We start from the raw sequence: 20,404 nt of genomic DNA, 5'->3' as shown, positions 1-20,404 counted from the left end.
TCTTATGCCTCATAATCACTCATTTAATGTTATAAGCTTGGAAATCTTTCTCATATGTGTAAACCGTAGGGTGTCAAGAACCGAACTACTCGTGTTTCACGTCCCGTACTTACGTGACTTCTAGAACTGGCTAGCCTACCTGGCTGATGATGATGGGTATAGTAATAAATCTTACTCGGGACTAAGTATGCCTGCCTTTTAATGTAGTCTGAAATGGAAAATGCCGGACCCGTATGGAAATATGGGGGAACACAAGTTAAATTGCTGGGTTGCTGCGAGTATTGAAAATCTTCTTGGTAGTTGCTGGTAGGTTCGACACGCGCTAAAGCATGATTCCACTGTGCTGCTCTGAAAACTAAGTATCAGATCCACGAATAGAATAAGTTATCTCGCGAGTCTCTCGCTCATCTATTGTACACCATCCCCCACTTAGGGTATGCCCACAATTAATTCGACGTTTGCTTGAGACCTTCACGTTACTTCATGCTCTTTATAACTCAAAATGGAATTTCATCTCACGATGGTTACATACTAATGTGTCACGACCCAATTGGAGGGCCATGACGAGCACCCAGAGCTAACCTACCGAGCACCTCCTAACATCCGTCTCATAATCATATATGGGTGGACCACATGACTACTCATAATTACCACAAACAGAAAGAGACGCAAGTTCATAAAATATATGCACATCAGTATAACTACCATCAACTATGTCAATATGCACAAGCCGACTATACTGCACCTACGAAGCAAATGGAGCGTTTATGAGAAGTCCCTGATAAAGCACTTAAGGATCTGATCCGTCTCCCTGCCTACCTGCGGGCATGAATGCAGAGTCCACAAGCAAAAGGACATCAGTATGAATAATGTACCGAGTATGTAAGACATGAATAACAACACAATAAAGATAGAAACATGAGGTAAGAGAGAGGTTACCTATACATCTGATTGCCTATTAAGGCGGATGTAATGCATGCTTAGCTTTAAAAAAAAAACATTTTTCATTCATACATACGGAACATGCAGCCCGATCCATATATCATATCATCTCGCGTCCGGGGTAACATCATAACGTATCCACTGCAATGGTGTGCACATCTACATGCCGGACTCGGTCGATTATAGCGCGGCTCGGTGTGAGAAAATAGCTACATATATATAAAGCATGCATGAGAGCCCAAATGAAATGTTATTACTCTATCGGAGTGACGTAAGGTCGGTAAACCTCTTATTTCTATTATGAAATCATCATCATCATCATCATTGCTATATCTCACCTTGAAAGAACAATTATCATAAGATGAGATTAACAACAATGAATAAAATCAATATTCATGGAACAAGCTCAATAATATCATGAGAGTATCAAGAACTATAAGCTTTGGTATCTCTAGAAATGGAATCATCATGATCATCATTATCATCATAATCATAGAGAACGTTTATCAACAATATCATAAGAACCTTGAGAATCATGAGCTTCTAGCATTTCTAGGAAATAGGACATTATGGATATCATGTGTAGGTTCATAACAAAGGAATCATGCCTTAAGAAAGAAAGGGATAGCCTTAACATACCTTTACGTCTCCTTAACTACTTAACGTTCTCCTCCCAGGCTCGAAAATCTACATTCAAGAGAATTCATAATAAGGTAAGTCTTGAAAACACTCTTAAGTTCAAACTAGAGTAATTAGCGAGCTAGTGGAATTTGGGCAGCACTTCCCCTATTTTATCGAATTCCACCAAACTCCAAAACAACAATAATAATATCAACAATACCATAATCAAGGAATTATATTCTATTTAATCTTAAATCCATCCAAAATCCCCTTTCAAATTCAATTCATAACCACCAACTTCAATTCAATGCTTTATGACTTCTCTTCTATGATTCTTTCCTCTCCAAGACTTACTAAACCTTTAAATCAACCCAATAATATAAATAATATGAATAACATACCTTATAATAGAATAAATTCACCTCACTCAACTCTTTCTAAGACCAAGTTCATCACAACATTGAAGAGAAGCAAGAACAATCATTTTCCATGGATTATCTTGGAGTTTTTGATGTTTGATCTCTTCTTTTAATGGTGTGGAAGGTTTTAGAAAGTTTTAGGACCTTCAATAACTCTCTTATAATATGGGGAGATAAGTTTAGGAGGTGGATATGAAAAATGGGGTCCTTTGGGGTTTAAAAAGAGTTGAAAATCACCCCCACCGCTTCGTGTTGCGGAGAGTATACGGCACCACATACTCAGTATGCGGCCGCACACTCCCTCCAAAACATGGGGGTTATATTGGGTAGTGATCCCATCCAAAATGATGAGTTTTCGGCCAATATTCTGCACAACATATTGCCCAAATTTTTTGATTTTTGGGAAAATACATTCTTTTCGATTCGTTTGACCTCCAATCCTTATGAAACCTTCTTGGCACTTGTATAAAACTTCGTTAACCATCTAAGGACCCCTATATATTCCTATCGAGGTGATTCTAATTAATATATAACACAAGTGATACAAAATCTTCCCAAAACACTACTCAAATTCCAATCGTTCAACGAATGTACTTTCGCCGATTCATTTAACTCCAAAACCTTAAGGTACATACTTAAATTTATTAAATAACCTCCTTAACCTTGCAAGGTATTCATTTCCACATTGAACTTACGCCAGTTTCTTATGATGCAACAACGCGAAATTTCCTAAGGTGCAACATTCTTCCCCCCTTAAGAATATTCGTCCTCGAATGTTAGACTCTTAGGGTTCCTACAAAAATTTCGCCAATGTTTCCCCTGTAACTATACCACTGCCATCTTGTCTTAACAACCCAAAACATACAATGCCTCATAGGGCTACCACAACAGCAATAATAATGGCCCCACACAACCAAGAAATGATAAAAAGAAAGCATTACGCACCTGAAGACAATGGTGGCTCTGTCTGAACCTCCCCTAGGAGTGGAAATAAATGCGGATACCTGGACTTCATATCTTTCTCGGCTTCCCAAGTCATTTCTTCCTTATTATTGTTTCTCCATAGAACTTTAACTGAAGTTACATCTTTAGTTTTTAATCTTCGAACTTGTCTATCTAGGATAGCAATGGGAACTTCTTCATAAGATAATTGCTCGGCGACTTGGACATCTTCTACAGGTAACACTCTAGAAGGATTTCCAATACACTTGCGAAGTATTGATATATGGAAAATCGGATGGATTGACTCTAAGTCTGAAGGTAGATCTAACTCATAGGCTACTTAACCCACTTTGCGTACAATCCTGTAAGGCCCAATATACCGAGGACTAAGCTTACTCTTTTTACCAAATCTCATGACGCCCTTCATCGGTGACACCTCAGGTGAGTCTCAGCACAACATTTCACCCCCAGAGCGTACTATTCAGACCCTCGAAGAAATGTTAAGGGCATGTGTGTTAGACTTCGGAGGCAGCTGGGAAGATCATTTGCCACTTATTGAGTTTGCATACAACAATTGTTATCATTCTAGTATTCAGATGGCCCCACATAAGGCTCTATACGGGCGAAAGTGTAGATCACTAATTGGATGGTGCGAAGTAGGGGAGACAAAGTTAGTAGGGCCAGATTTGATCCAGCAAGCAGTGGAGAAGGTCAAGCTCATTCAAGACCGATTATTAACAGCCCAGGTCGACAAAAGTCTTATGCAAATAATCACCGACGAAACTTAGAATTTCACCCCCAGAGCATACTATTCAGACCCTCGAAGAAATGTTAAGGGCATGTGTGTTAGACTTCGAAGGCAGCTGGGAAGATCATTTGCCACTTATTGAGTTTGCATATAATAATTGTTATCATTCTAGTATTCAGATGGCCCCGCATAAGGCTCTATACGGGCAAAAGTGTAGATCACTAATTGGATGGTGCGAAGTAGGGGAGACAAAGTTAGTAGGGCCAGATTTGATCCAGCAAGCAGTGGAGAAGGTCAAGCTCATTTAAGATCGATTATTAGCAGCCCAGGTCAACAAAAGTCTTATGCAGATAATCGTCGACGAAACTTAGAGTCCCAAATTGATAACTGGGTATTCTTGAAGGTGTCACCAATGAAGGGCGACATAAGATTTGGTAAAAAGAGTAAGCTTAGTCCTCGGTATATTGGGCCTTATAGGATTGTACGCAAAGTGGGTCAAGTAGCCTATGAATTAGATCTACCTTCAGACTTGGAGTCAGTCTATCCAGTTTTCCATATATCAATGCTTCACAAGTATATTGGAGATCCTTCCAGAGTGTTACCTATAGAAGATGTCCAAGTCACCTAGCAATTATCTTATGAAGAAGTTCCCATTGACAAGTTTGAAGATTAAGAACTAAAGATGTAACTTCAGTTAAAGTTCTATGGAGAAACAATAATAGGGAAGAAATGACTTGGGAAGCCGAGGAAGATATGAAGTCTAGGTATCCACATTTATTTCCACTCCCAGAGGAGGTTCAGATAGAGCCACCATTGTCTTCAGGTGCGTAATGCTTTCTTTTTATGATTTCTTGGTCGGGTGGGGCCATTATTATTGCTGTTGTGGTAGCCCTGTGAGGCATTGTGTATTTTGGGTCATTGTGATAGGATAGCAGTAGTATAGTTACAGGGGAAACATTGGCAAAATTTTTGTAGGAACCCTAAGAGTCTAACATTTGAGTTCATAAGGGGGGAAGAATGTTACACCTTGGGAAATTTCACGTTGTTGCATCATAAGAAAACTAACATAAGTTCGATGTGGAAATGAATACCTTGCAAGGTTAAGAAGAGTATTTAATAAATGTAAGTATGTACCTTAAGGTTTTGGAGTTAAATGAATCGGCGGAAGTAAGTTCATCAAAGTAGATTTCCGTTGATCGAGATGATAAGAAGCACTCTTTCTTGTTTGAGGAGGAGGACCCAGGCTACTGGAGATGATACTGCTACTAGTGATAGTGATGATGAGGCCGAGATCTCAGCCCGCCATGAATGATCTTCCTTCATCCCTATTCCCCTTTTAGATTTGTTGATTTGGTCTTGATGGATGTTTGAGACAATCTGTTATTTTTCTTGTTGGACAATTTATTTAGGATGCTTGGTGCCCTCGTTGGACCTTCTTATCGCAGTAATCTGGATTGAATTTGGTGTTGAATATTGTTTGTGAAAACAGGGACAGAAGCTATAGAACTCACTAGTTCTGCCCAGTGATTTTAGCGCAGAAGGGGCCACCTTTCGTAGGTGCGCGTCCGCTGCTGCGGATATTTTCTCACTACTGTGAGTGTTACGGTTCGCATTTTGCGGGCGGGGTTAGTGCTTGGAAAGCTACTTCTAACTTGTAGGTGCTCTTTCGGACTTTGTTTTAAAAAAGTCGCCACCTAATTTTTAGTAAATTAGGAAAACCGGTTTTGAAGGGTTTATTCATACATCGTGAAAAATTCTTCTTATTCCAAAGTTCTAGGTAAGGGTTCTGGTGATCCCCTAGGAAAGGTGTTAGGCACCCTAGTATTAAGGATCCATACTATACGGTTGACCTTCGAATTCTAATGTATGAGTATGTGCATAAACTGCTTATTTAGTGTTTTATTCCCGCATTATAAAGTCTGTCATTTTTTGCATATTTTTTGAAACAACTTGAATATATCCCCTTTACTTATAGGGTATTTTAAGTTCGGATTTGTTATATCCGGGTAAGAATAGGCTCCTTTTACGTATAAGGATAATATATTTTGTTTTGAAATGTTTGAAAAAATGCTATGGGTTGTATATATATATAGGTTCCTTTTTCAGTTCATGCACGATCATACACGGTCTCGGGTTAATCCGTTTAGTGCATTTAGAAGGTCCTTACTTAGACTTTGTATCTATACGAATGACTCTACACGGGTTTTAAGAATTCATAAGTGTAAAAAATCATACATTTTTGTTATTAGGTGTGTACGAAAGAAAACTGGTTTACTATCGTTGAATTGGGCTTAAAACCGCGACAAAAATCTTTCTATTTCAAGCACAAAGCATTCGGCCAGAAAAAATTGTGAATTTATACCCTTTTCTAAATAAGCTCAATACATCGTATATATATATATATATATATATATATATATATATATATATACTCCTTTTTGGACTTAAAATCTTGTTTCCATATTGTTGGGCTTGGCCAAAAACGTGACTTGGTGCTTTTAAGAAAGAAGAGTCCAGCTTCAATTTGCCAAAATGAAACGTGTTTTCTTACTACCAAAAATGGGTTCCTTTCAATTTGTATTTTTCTGCAAAATATATCAACAACATCATAAGTATTTGCCTTTGTCTATATTTTTAACTTGTTTGGAAAAAACCTGTCGGTTTGACGTTAGTCATTTTTAGAAAAAAATCATTTGTATCAAGTTTTGATTTTGAAAAGCATTTGGGGACCTAAAGTCAAACTAAACAGCATATGTACCGTTGTCCTAAGACGGCTAGTTCAAAACATAAAGATTCCAATATAATTTATGAGTTTTATACAATTTTACACAAATAATACAATCAAAATCAACTTCAAATTAATTAAATAAATATAAAAGATGGGAAGACCGGGGGCGTACCAAGCCCCTAGTTGGCCATTTTCATTCTACACGTATAACATATATATTAGCTTCCCTTTCCTACTGGACTCACCCCAAATGTGAAGAAATGCCTATTGGGCCTCAGCCCAACAGGTTGGTTTTATACTCGGCCCAAGTGGCCATGTAGTGAACAAGAAAAGAAACAAGACCTCGGTTAGTTTATATTTTACTGATCCTATCACATACATAGCTATACACACATACATATATATCATCACATCTATTCACAAGTCATGTAGTATGCATATGCACCTCCATGCCCTTAGACTTTATTGGGGAAGACTTGGGTAGTGAGAACGGAAAGTCATCACCATTTGTATTCTTGATGCCGCACAAGTTCGAAGAGGTTTCGTGAACCTCCGGCATGGCTGGACATCAGGGGAAGGTTCAGATCAGGCCCCCAAACTACTTTGTTCTCCCAACCAATACAGCCATGGAAGACACAGACTTACATATCTATATGCAGGCTTGGAACAGATAGAACAAGTCTAATGCACATAGTTATAAGATAGCCACAAATTAATAGGAACAGTTAAAGAGTATGAGGAGCAAAGATGAATGGACAATAGGCAGATGTAATATTCCAGTAAACCAAAACCAAGACAACTAAATATGACTTAAACAAGGATGAAATAGCATACATGGATATAATGTAATCAAAGCTAGATTGAACCAAACAATCACAACATAAGCAGGTACATAGTGATAGCATAGTTCAAAGCAGTATTGAATCAAGTAGGCATTGTATAAACAAAATAAGCAAAGGCACATAGCCATAGAGAGATCAAGAGTAAGATGCAGGACATAGATAGGGGATAGCCAAGATACAGATTAGGCACATAGACATGGGGTAAGCAAGAAGTAAAGTTGTAGCATCCAGTGGTGAAGCAAACAAGATGCAGAATCTACACGTGTATTATTAGAGGCAGTTACAATCACAGAGTCATGGGAAACAAATTGTAAGGACAAGTATATCACCATGAGGTGATCAGAGGCAAATTGAATCAATAGTGATACATGATAAAGATGAATGAACACAGGTAAGTCTAGTGCATCCAAGAGCAAAGATTGCAATAGACAGGCATAGCTATGGGAAGAAACAAGTGACAACATGAGCATGACATAGCTAAAGACCAATCCTAAATAAACAAGCATGTATAGAGGATATATTGAGGTACAAATATAGTACAACCAAAGTAAGACTAAGAACAAGTAGGCATGAGGTGATTTCAAGCAGATTATTGGCAACAGATGTAATATAGTCAAGGGATAACTGGGAATAAATAAACAAGGCCGAGACAGAACATAATTCCAGAACAGCACAAGCAGAAGGTCAAGGAACAAGCAGTAAATCACATATTTGTAGAAAATGGCACCAAGTAGTTCACATAATAATGGTAATGAAAGAAAAAACACACAGTCATGACATAATTGGGAGCAGGCAGTGGATTATGGATGCAATATAGCTAACACAACAATGAAAGGAGCACATGGATATGGCATAGCTAGAATGAAAATGCAGGTTTAGTGCAGTATGACTAGAAATAGCAATGGAAGGACATACAGACATGGCATGAGGTGGAAACGAACTGCAAGTCATGGATACATACATCAAGAAGACAAAATAGTTCACATAAGGCCGGTAATAAAGGAAAAAAATGTAGGATCCGGGTATCCCCTAAACAAGCATGTGCGTATTCGACGGGTAGGCATTCATGAATTCTAGGAGATTACATATAAGATCAGGCATGATGCATCAAACAAGTTAAGGTTTAAACCAGCTTAACATGAGTGAATATGCAAATCGGACTTACTTAACTCCAAGTTAATCACTCTAATGACATAGTAATCTTATAGGAAGCAATTGATAATCAAACAAGATCAAGTTTATAAACAAGCATGGACATTGCAAACAGGTTTCCCTTGATCTAATTGGTTTTAGGCAAAACTAAACATGAACATGAATTCAGATTTGATGCGTTAACTTAAACCCATTCATAGACCTTAAGCATGGAATAATCACATCTATGGATAGAAACCAATATCATTCAGGAAACGAAAGGAGAAAACATGCAGATAAGTGATCAGACAGATAAAATCTAGTCTTATCTTCCAACACTGATCTCTTAAAACATTCAGACTGGACAAGTTACCAAGGTTCTCAGCACAGTTAGGTTCTCAGAAGCAAAGCACTATCTCAGCACAGTTAGGTTCTCAGAAGCAAAGCACTATCCCGAAACAAGTCCTGAGAGATACCATATAAGTGCATAGGGTAAAAGAAAGCAAGGTGTTCATGTTTTTAAGCAAAACCACACAGCAACCATTTAGATTTCCACTTTTAAGCCTAATGATTCAGCCCCTTTTAAAGTAAACTGGAAAATACTCAGCTTTGTCATTTAGGTAAAACAGTTCATACCAATAAATAATTCACCTAGCAAAGTCACGCAGGTCTAAACAACCTTATTTCTTCCTTCCCCTCTCTTATTTTATCTTGAACATTGAAAAGATCAACCACACAAAACAAATGATCCTCCTGATCCTTTGTAAACAATCAATGACTCATCACTAACCCTCATCTGTCATTTTAATGGCCTCTTAATCAGTTCAGACCCCTCTCAGGTTCATTTTATTACAGCATTTGACCTTGGTTAGTGACTAAAATAGAGCCCCTAGTGACTTGTTCACTCCAATACACATGAATCCACCCATCATTCACTAATCTAGATTCAAGTTATCAACCAAAGAACCATATGCTGGTGTTTTAAAGTGTTTAAGAGTCTCTACAACACTCAAAGTTTAATCAAGATCTCAAATTCATCTTAGTATCTAACATATTATCATACTAGTCTATTGTTCAATTGTTACAAGCATTTCATACCATTATGCCAACAAATACCCCACTGATAACTAGTTACACATCATACTAAGCAACAATTGGAGATTTCTATGCTATTACTTCAATAAAACACTAGGTTAATGACTTGCCAAGCACCATATTTGACATAAAGGATATTTTTACATTGCTACTCCAACAAATACCACACCAATGATCAACTAAACATTTATACCAAACATATATTGAATACAGTAATAGAACACTAATAAACGGAAAGAGAAAGATAAAGGTTTACTTTTTTAATGCGCAGCCGAGTCAAGAATGAATTTAAAATCCTTAGTGCTTCCTATCCTCAACTCAACCACACACAAAACCGATAAGAGATCAAATTTTTGAACTAGAAAACCCTAACTTCGAAGTCAAGAATAAAAAATTTACTGAGCACGGCTTTAAATTCGAATAAGACTCAAATTTTAAGCTCTGTGCTTTTGCTTGAGAGTTCAAGACTTATCTCAATTGTGAGGATTGGGGTTCTATTTATAAAACCCTAAAACAATTGAAAATTTTCAAGCAACCGATGTGGGACAACAAGTTTTTTCAGAAATTAACCTTGCACAAACAAATCTATGGCTAAAATCGATTCAAACAACAATGGATGGTCAAATTTGAGCCTCGTTTGGCTCGATCTGACCCATTTGCTCTCAACCAATGAAGTTCGAGTAGAAAACAAATGCAATACAACAAATCAAACAGAAAAGGATCAACTTTTGACCGAGAATTTAAAAGAAAAGCAAAATGAAGATGATTACCGTATTTGGCATAGATTTGAGTAAAACAAAGCTAGAAATTGATCCTTTCTCGTGTATAACTATACAAAAGCTGAGCGTTTTCTACCTTCTTTGTGACTTGAGAGAGAGAGAGAGAGAGAGAGAGAGAGAGAGAGAGAGAGAGAGAGAGGAAGGGAGCAGGGGCTACTAGGGTTTTTTGCGAGAAAGAGGAAGGGGAGAGAGAGAGAGAGAGAAAGAATAAGGGGTGTTTGATACGAAGTAAAAACGGAAATGAGGAGTATAGGGGTTCCCCCCCCCCCCCCCTTTAATGTCAAGTTGGGTCAGGTCTGGTTCTTTAGTGGACTGGGCCTGGCCTTTAATTTTAAGGAGAAAACGAGGTGCTTATACATGTATATATCATACACGTATATTCACGTATATTAGATGTATATACGTGCTTAGGGGTAAAATGGGTAGACTAAATAAATAAGAGTAAGGTTAACATCGATAATTGATCACATTATAAAGATTAGGACATGATTAGTATTTCATATTAATTTTAAAACACGACTAATCATGTAGACAGCTTTAGTTTGCAAATATAGCCTCAATTGTTACAAATCTAAATGGGGTGTTGCAATTATAGTCTTTTGCTTAATAATTGCAAGTTTGTACTTAGTGAATCTTAATCTAATTAATTATTTCAATTATGGCCCCTTTATCCTAATTGACCAATTAAGACTGAATTTGCACTAATGACCTTAACTAATTTGCCAATGGATTTGGTCATTTCAATTAAGGCCCTTTAAAGGCTGATTTTGCAAAATTGACCTCAGTTGTCTTAAACCATGAATTGGTCAATTCAATTGTGTCCATAATGTAAACAATTAAACTAATTTGCAATAACGACCCTTTAATTGACTAATTAACCTAATTGAAACACTTAAACAATTCATTAATTTCATACAATCATGCAAACACACATAATTAAAGATTGAAGGGTAAAATGGTCAATTCTTTAAATTACTCAAGTTCCTTGGACGGAACAAATTATCATTCAACTTGATTTTTGACGATTTTAACAATTAAGTAAACAATTGTTCGAAATTGTTTTGCTCCTGATTAGTTTCAACAATATTTCATAAATGTCATAAAATCCACCAATTAATTTTCTAAATAATGCATGATCTCGTAAAAATCTCTTTATCATTTAGAGGGGTAGAATATTGACTTGAATAATTTTATAAAATTATTTAATCCCTTTAAAGGCATGGCTCACTTTATTTATCATCCAAGGACCCGGAGTAATTAAAATAGATTATGGAAGGTCAAAAATTAGGTGTCAACAGCGAGATGACCAGAGATTTGTCGAATTGAAGCTCGCGGACGAAGCACGCAGACGCGTACACACGGGCGGACGGTTTGCGCAAGGGCGGCTTCGCGGATGCGAGCACACGCTTCACGGGAGCGGAACACCGGAATCAAAACGATGAGTACGGACTAAATCTCTATACACGAAGCTCAAAACTCGTACCATCACTTTCCAGTTGAATAGAACCAACACGAAACCAACTGTGGACATAATGTAACTCGATAATAACGGACTTCGCTGTGTACCACTCTAATCAAATAGCACGAATGGAGTGAAAGAAGGGATTTTCCTGGATGCCCTATAGCCTCTTGTGGATGGGTGCGAACGTCTACGTACCAACCTGCAAGACTCTATTAGACATTGCTCTTGCACATATAAGACCGGTGAACCTAGGGCTCTAATACTAATTTGTCATGACCCAAATTACAGGTCATGATGGCGCCTACTTCTTGCCCCGACAGGAAAGACAACCCCAAAAGCGACTAAAACCATTTCAAAATCAAGCAAAACAATAATCATTTCTTATTAAGAAAAATAGATCAATAGGGTACAAATTAAACAATATTGCAAAAAATTAAAGAAGACCAAGCATTACCCTAAAACCTAGTCATAAGTGTACTTGAGCACTACAGAGTTTTCTAAACATGAGTCAACTCACAACTACAACTGTCTAGGTAGGGATTTAGACATATTACATAAATACAAAGAAGAGAAATTCGGGGGCCACACGTTGCACCATTATCTCACCCCGAAGCTCTCGAGCGGACTCCAAATCACATCTGAAGATTAGACCTGAACATAAGTCAAACCTGCACCATAGAAAGATGTAGCAAGTGTAGCGTGAGTACAAAACAACGGTACTCAGCAGCATCATCGACCGTCCCTAAATGATACAGAGATGAGCGCTGGCCTACCACTCACCACTTCGCTAAACTTAGATAATTACGAGAGAATCATAATGAGGAAAAAATTACAATTAACAGGTACGACACCATCTAACTTATCCATTCCAATATTTCACATTACCGTATAGACCTAGTTAACGCCATCACAGGCTAAATGTATGCAACACCTATTCTTCCCAATTAACTTAGCCGGTTATGAGGTGTACCATTTAAATAAGTCTAAGTAAAGCTTCTATCCCAAAGTTCCATTAATTCTCCATGTTCATATTACGAAAAATTCAAAGGATTAATTCAACCAAGGAATATCATACTCACTCATGTTTAGGTTGATCTTATCCTAACCGATTGACTCGCATCACAATAGGTGCCAAATCACTAGATAACCATACTTTAGCAAATAAACTCAAATAGAGGATAGAATCCCAGATAAGGCAAGTCAAATATGAACAAGCACAACACTAGTACAAGATAAAGATGGATGAGATGCAAATGCAATGCAAGGCCTTGGTTTCCACTTCCCGATATACACACGTTTGAATATTAACGAATCGCGATCCACGAGGGGCTTATGAGGCCCATATATCACTGCTCTGGTAATTCCTCAGATCACGGCCTCAATCATATCATATCTAAATACCCTGTCTCATACCCAACCGGGCTCAAGTACCAACAAAATGTGCCAAGCATCATCACTCGTCTGGAACAAGATCTCATCGAATTCATCACCACATCACCAAATCGTACGCATGAATACATAATAAGCATGAATATGGCAGTCTTCAAGTCAAAAACAAGAATATAAGCATGAATTCCATCATTATGTTCTCAATATCATAAAAGGTTCACCTTTTTACTTTCTTTTCAATTCAACGAGGATATATGAGCGATATGCACGCACAAACAGACAAAAATAATAAGAGGCATAAAGTACAGGCATCGGACCCCAAACACGGATCCCAAAGGATCGTACTATTCTATCAGTTAGTGCCCAAAGCATGGCGTTCAGACCAACTATACAATTAAAATTACACAAATACCCTTAACATGATGATCGATATCCGCTACTAGTGCTCGTCACCTCACAAGTATTAGAATCCCCTCTTTAATTCACCCTGTGACCCTCTTATTAAGTTCAATTTAGACCAACATACGCACATAAAGGGTTTACAGTCTCAACATGCCTGGAATCGAAGTTTATCATCTCAAAGGCTCTTTGTTTCCTTGCCAAATCTTCGAATAGTTTCCAATATGTTCAACACGTACCACAAACGCACCTATAAGTCACAAATACTCACATTTAATCGATAAAAGGTTTGATCTTTAGAACTACCCATAGGGTTTATTTAGGAAATATAGGAGAAAGGGGTTTAGGTTCTCATGGAGTGTGTAGTCACACCTTTCTTCTCCAATAAGGAAACCACTATAGAAGCTCTCTAAAGAAGGATATAAATTCAAGAGTGAGAGTTCAAGACTTACCAGTGCAAAGGTATAGGTCTCCACCTCCCTAAGCTGCTCTAGGTCAAGCTCCCCACACTAAAATGTCCAAATGGGACGAGCTAAGTCGAAGTGGGTATTTATTTCTAAGTCTGTTCAGCGAGTTTCGCTATTGCGCATCGATCCTCACAGGTGCGGAATCGCCACAGCGGGCAGTCCACTCGCACCTGCGAGCTTAACCTTTTAGTCCAGGTTCCGCAGGGGCGGAACCTTTGCTCGCTGCAACGGGCGCTCTACTGCGAAGACAGTCTCGCCTCTACGAGATTGTGGCTCCAGGACCCGGAGAAGGTCTAGTCTTCTAATTTCTAACATTCCACAACATCTACGAGACCTTTTATACTTGAACCGATAAATGATATTATTCCGATAACATATTAGAATCTTACCAGATCACGCAGAATTTCCAAAGGAGGTACGAAATACACCAAGTAACTCATGCGTATAAGAACTTCGGACTGAAACTCGTAGCTATAATCTTACCAACGCATCAAACGACTCATCATACGCTCATTAAAACTCAGGAGAAAACCAACACTGGCAGGAGTAATCGTAAAACATCATAACGACTGAACGGGTCGTTACACACTTGTGAGGTGACAAGCACTTTTATCGGATATTGGTGCCACGATAAAGCTATATGTGTAATTTCATTTGTATAGTCTGGTCTGAATGCCATGCTTTGGGCATTAGCTAGTAGCATAGATTGATTTGAGTTTGTGATTGGGATATGAGGTCCCTTATTTTTTGTTTCTATGCTTATTACCTGTCTTATTTATGATCATATGTTCTCATCACTCCTATATACTCGTTTAAAAGTGGAAAGAGCTAAAGATTGAGTCTTTGTTGGTCTTGTTGATTTCTTATTGTGATGCATGTCATATCCATGCTTATTATGGTATTTCATGTGCATTTGAGGATAATTGTGAAAAGTCCGAGGGGAAATGATTCTGGACGGAGTGATTCTTTGAGGATATGATCCAGATTGGCTTGTTGACAAGTTATGTGAGCCTAATGGCTCAGTATTGTGATTTGAAGCCTATGGGGCTAAGTATTGTGATTGGAAGCCGGAAATGACTAGGAACCCAATGGGAAATTTCGGGTTGGTATATGGATCTGACAAGTACGATTCATAGAATTTGAACATGTGTGTACCAGGAGATGTAAAATGCCTTGCATTGCATACACTTCCATATCATTACATTCCATTAGTTTCCTTGTTGTATGAGTTACTGATTTGTTATTTGGACTGCCTTATATGTTGTTTGGATATTTGATGGACTCGAGGATTTAGATGCTTCATTTAGGCTTATAACGGTAGGTTATTGTGTGGATTATGATTATTATTACTGTAGACTAATAGCGGTTAAGTGTGGAAGTAGTATTCATAGACCAGCCCTCGTTTCCGTTTTCGTTAGGGTCGATCGACGATGCTTCTGAGTACCTGTTGTTTTTGTACTCACGCTACACTTGTTGCACCCTTTTTATGTGCGGATTCTATTCCTAGCACAAGTGGATCTCGAGACGCTGCGGGCTGTTGAGGATACCATCCAGATGATTCGGGTGAGCCATTAGTGTAATCCATAGCACCGGATCTTCTTCAGATATCCTTACTTTCTTTCTTTTGATTCTAGACAGTTTATCTATTTCGGGATGTATTCCCAGAATTTTACTTTATCTTAGTCCGTTCTTGTACTAGTGACACCAGATTTTGGAGGTTGTAACACTTTATTATGTTTTCTATGACTATCAATAGGGGTGTACATAGACCGGGTTGGTTCGGATTTTTTAAACACCAAACCAAACCAATTGTATCGGGTTTTTTAATTTATACACCAAACCAAACCAATAAAATTCAGGTTTTTCAACCACGGGTTATTCGATTTTCTCGGGTTTTTCGGGTTTTTTTGGGAATAGTTTTGATACAAAACATATAACTTTTACTTCAAATATTTCTTTAGTCCTAGTAAGATACAACTATATAATTAAGGTGTTTCTTAAGAAAATAACACAAAATGAGAAGAGTGATGACATTGTATTAAAATATTCAACAAAAGCTAATATAATCGGTTAAAATAAATATTGCTAATTAACAAGCCATAAAAGAAAATGACCATAATCTAAAAATACTAAGTCATGCTAAAATAAGTATTAATTACATGACAAAGAAAAAAAATTAAGTTATATATTTTTACTCTCTAAATCAATTATACAAAACTAAAGAATAGATATCCAATATTATTGTCATTCCTAGTGGTAAATTGAATTTCTTTTGTTAGCATTAGTGTTGAGTTGGTTTAGGTTTGGACTTTATCTGAGTTACTAACATTTATAGGATATAAAACTTATTGGCATTCAAAATTCTAAGTTCAAACTTGAATAATATGATAATAGATAAAAAAAACTACGAAACAATTTAAGAAATATTTGTAAATTACATTACAAATAAATATTTTTATGTACAAAATATTTTAAAAATTGAATACATGTAATGTCGGGTTGGTTTGGTTCGGTTTGACTTTTTTTAGTTAAAACCAAACCAAACCAATTATGGCCGGGTTTTTTTTTCAACACCAAACCAAGTCAAACCAAACCACTAGTCGGGTTTTTTTCTCAGTTTGACTCGGTTTATCGACTTGGTGTGGTTTGTCGGTCTACTTTGTACACCCCTAACTATCAACTTATTAATTTAAAATGACTTGTATGATTTCTTTCGGCATTTAATTTCCTTATAAATTGTCCTAACGGGTTGTGGATGGCTTTCTAACTTGGTGGGAGTTAATGTCTTCACGGCTTATTAAAGTGGGTCGTGACATAAGGCCTCAAACTAAGATTTCGCTTTGGCCCCCTAATCCATTGAGATGACCCTGCTCGAATCCAACACCTCCAGTCAAGGGTGCATCCATCTAACCACAGTCCTCGTGTTTTATATTTTAATAGCTATGATTTAAGGCTTACTATAATGTTGTGTGTTCCTAGACTATGCATAAGTTTTTAATAACTGTATTTTTCTTTGTTTATTTGTATCTCATCCCAAGTGATCAATAATGGTCCTTTGCTTACCCTTTATGTGACTTAAACTCTTGATATATCGGTGGAAAGTGACTCGAAAGATGACAGATAACTGTATCAAAAAAAAAAAAAATGGTCATAATGTATCAACAATTAACTTAAGTGCATGGTCATGTAACATGCTCAAACTCACAAGTAAATTTTGTTAGGACAAACTAAAAGAAAAGAGGAGATTCAATTTTAACACTATAGATAGCTAACCGTTCTGAGACAAATTCTAGGTGCAAGTTTCTATAGTTAATCATACTAAAATTGATATGTAGCTTTAAACTCTATTATTATATTTTGATTGACAATTAATACTTAATAGTAAAGTATTTCCTAATTATGATATAAGTTCAAAAGACACATACCAGAGCTTTGACAAGAAACTTTAATGCAAAAGGAGATTGGCAAACTTCATGAGTAGAGAATCCACTTCTAAAATAATATTACTAAACTAGTAATGGTTAATACAAAATATTGGTCCTCTTTGTTATTTGTAGCATATCTATTTACCTCAGATGTGAATGTAAAACTACATTAAATGCGATTTTATCTAAAACATTTAATTTTGTGTAATCTAATTACTAGATTATCATAAATTTCAAATTTCAAATTAATTTATTTGTAAGTAATAATATCACTCTTATAAGTAGCATTAATAAAGTTAATCCATCTAATCTACAAGTTTAAGTTGTTAGAAAGACACATTTTTATCCACTTAATTAATTACATTTAAAAAGTAAGAATTGAGATGAGTGTGACTGATACCACATGTTGAAGTGTGTGTAATCATGTCATTAAAAGCTTAAGTTATTTGACAGAAACACTTTTATTTAGTTAATTATATTCAATTTTTTTTTATTTTTTTTTAGAAAAATATTATGAAAAATAACAAGCCATCTTTATTATTTGTATTGTATCTACTTAACTCAAATATGAACTTAAGAGTCTTTCTGTTCGGTCATTGCTGATCAAACCATTCTTTTCAAGGGCGAATTTATTGTGCAACTTATAATGCACGTGAACCCATAGTCTTTTCACAAAATTAGGTATTTTATGAAAATAATTTCTAGAATTGATCTAATATTATCTGTTGGCAACCATTCTACAAAACAACTTAACGGTGCACTTGGTTGAAGGCGTAGTTATTTACCACGAGGAATAGGGATTAATTCCCACTTAATGGATTTTTTCTCCTTTCTTTAGGAGTGCACCAAAATCTTAGATCCGCCTCGCCTCTTTCAATCTCTCCAGTTGTTGCTAGATCTCTAAGTTTCTGAAGGTTGATCATCATCGTTTTCACGTATTACATCAATAAACTTGTAGTTTGCATGCAACCATTGCCTTTAGATGCTCCTTATTCTCATGAGAGTTATCAAAAGTTCTTGTTTTTTCAAGCATAAGCCCTAGCGTTATAGAGTTCTTATTTTTTCATTATTTTAGAACCTTAGCTTGTGTTTTCTCGAAATATGTGTTATTTCTACTGATTTTACTTCCTTGATTTTGTTGTACAATAGTGCCACAATGTTTTTTTCTGTTTCCGTTTTGGTAAAATTATCTTCGATAATATATTTTTCTGGCTTTTTGGAATGAGTTTGTTTGGTTGAAAGGTCATGTAGCAGAGCTTTGAAAAGAAACTTTAATGGATAGGTGTTGGCAAACTTCATGAGTAGAGGAACTACTTCTAAAATAGTACTAAACAAGTGATGGCTAATACAAAAAATTATTCCTCCCTGAAACTTGAATAGCTTTTGCTTATGTAATAGAGTCACTCAAACAACAATTTGCTTGGATATTGCACGAATTAGAGGAGGAATCAGAACATAAAACTTGTGAATTTGAGATTTTAATCCTTTACAATTATTGGATTCTAAATTAATAATTAATACGTATGAAATGAATTTATTAAGAGAAATACACAGTCTGAACTAAAACTACAGAGTTCTATTGAACACGCTTCCTATATTCTAGCTCTGGCCCTTGCACAAACCAAATCTTCACAAAGATCTACCCACGGATGTAACATTCCATTTTAACAAACACTTTCAAATACACACGTTTGAAGTTATTCTTAAAATAGCTAAACTTATTTAAATTTGTAAGCTTCGATTATGTCTTAAATGAAGATAAAAAATAAGCTTTCTGTTCACTTTCCCCTGCTACAACTCAGAGGAGAATTATTTCGTGAGAATTATTTCGTCAGCAAAACATAAGTTTACCTCGTTATATTTATAGACAATAGTATTCGCGTTAAAAAAATAATCAAGATCGAAAAAATATTCATGGTATTTTATATTAATACATTGAATATTACAATCTCAATAATTCCTCTAATTATTCTTTACAAGAATAAATTCGCATGATCTTTGAGCTTGATCTTAAATTTGATGGATTTGATCTTGAGTTGTATATGAATTAAAGTGCTTGAAGCTTGATCTTGAATTTGATGGAGTTGATTTTGAGTATATTTGAGTCCAAGAGCTTGAAGCTTGATTTTGAATTATAATCTTTAACTTAGATGTGAATTTGATTTATTCGTCACAAACGTTTTGGTGGCTGCCACGGGCTCTCTCTTGCTTCATGTTGTGAATTGTGTTGTCTTTTCTAGATTATGAGGACCCCTATTTGTAATAGCACGACAGAAGAGTCGTGTTGATAACAAGCAAGTTTGCGATTCATCAGATTGAAATGACATGGTCACATTGAGTGGCCAAACATGTCACTTTGTACACGTGTCGCATTTTCATTTTTATTTATTTATTTATTTAAGTACTTGGCATGCCATGTCGTTTTGACATTTAGCATGATCCTATTTGTTTTATTAGTAGACTTACACATCATTTGAAACAATACATTAATTCACACAAAATTTCTTCTGAAAAAAAGAAAAGAAAAAGTTTCACACAATTTTTTAAATGTCTCCTGCACTCAAAATCTCGTTATTAATTTGGAAGTGAGGCGTAATAGAGGAGTAATAAAACCACCGATATGAGACTTTCCAGTAGGGATGCTTATTAGTAAGTCAGTACGATTTTGTATATTATCGATTCGGTTTATTGGCTTTCGATTTGAAAACATGCTAAATCGATAACCAAACCAATAAGGTCTTTGTTATCGATTTTCAATTTGTTGGTTAGTGACCCTTCGTGGTTTGATTTTCGATTTAACCGATAGGAGAATACTTTTCCATATTTTTTTCAGTATGTCCTGCAGAATTGTTTTCCAACATTAAAAGTGACCTTAGAGGAGCAAAAAGAACTTGATTATGTTTGCTTGTTATACCAATTGCCGAGGGATCATTATTTGGATGAAAGTCAGCCAGACAAACTTATTCAAAATTTAAAATTGAGGGATCAACGATTGTGAAACCCTCTCTTGCATCA

Source organism: Lycium ferocissimum, chromosome 5 (assembly GCF_029784015.1).
Source record: "Lycium ferocissimum isolate CSIRO_LF1 chromosome 5, AGI_CSIRO_Lferr_CH_V1, whole genome shotgun sequence".
Classification (NCBI taxonomy): Eukaryota; Viridiplantae; Streptophyta; class Magnoliopsida; order Solanales; family Solanaceae; genus Lycium; species Lycium ferocissimum.
This window is presented reverse-complemented; position numbering follows the sequence as displayed.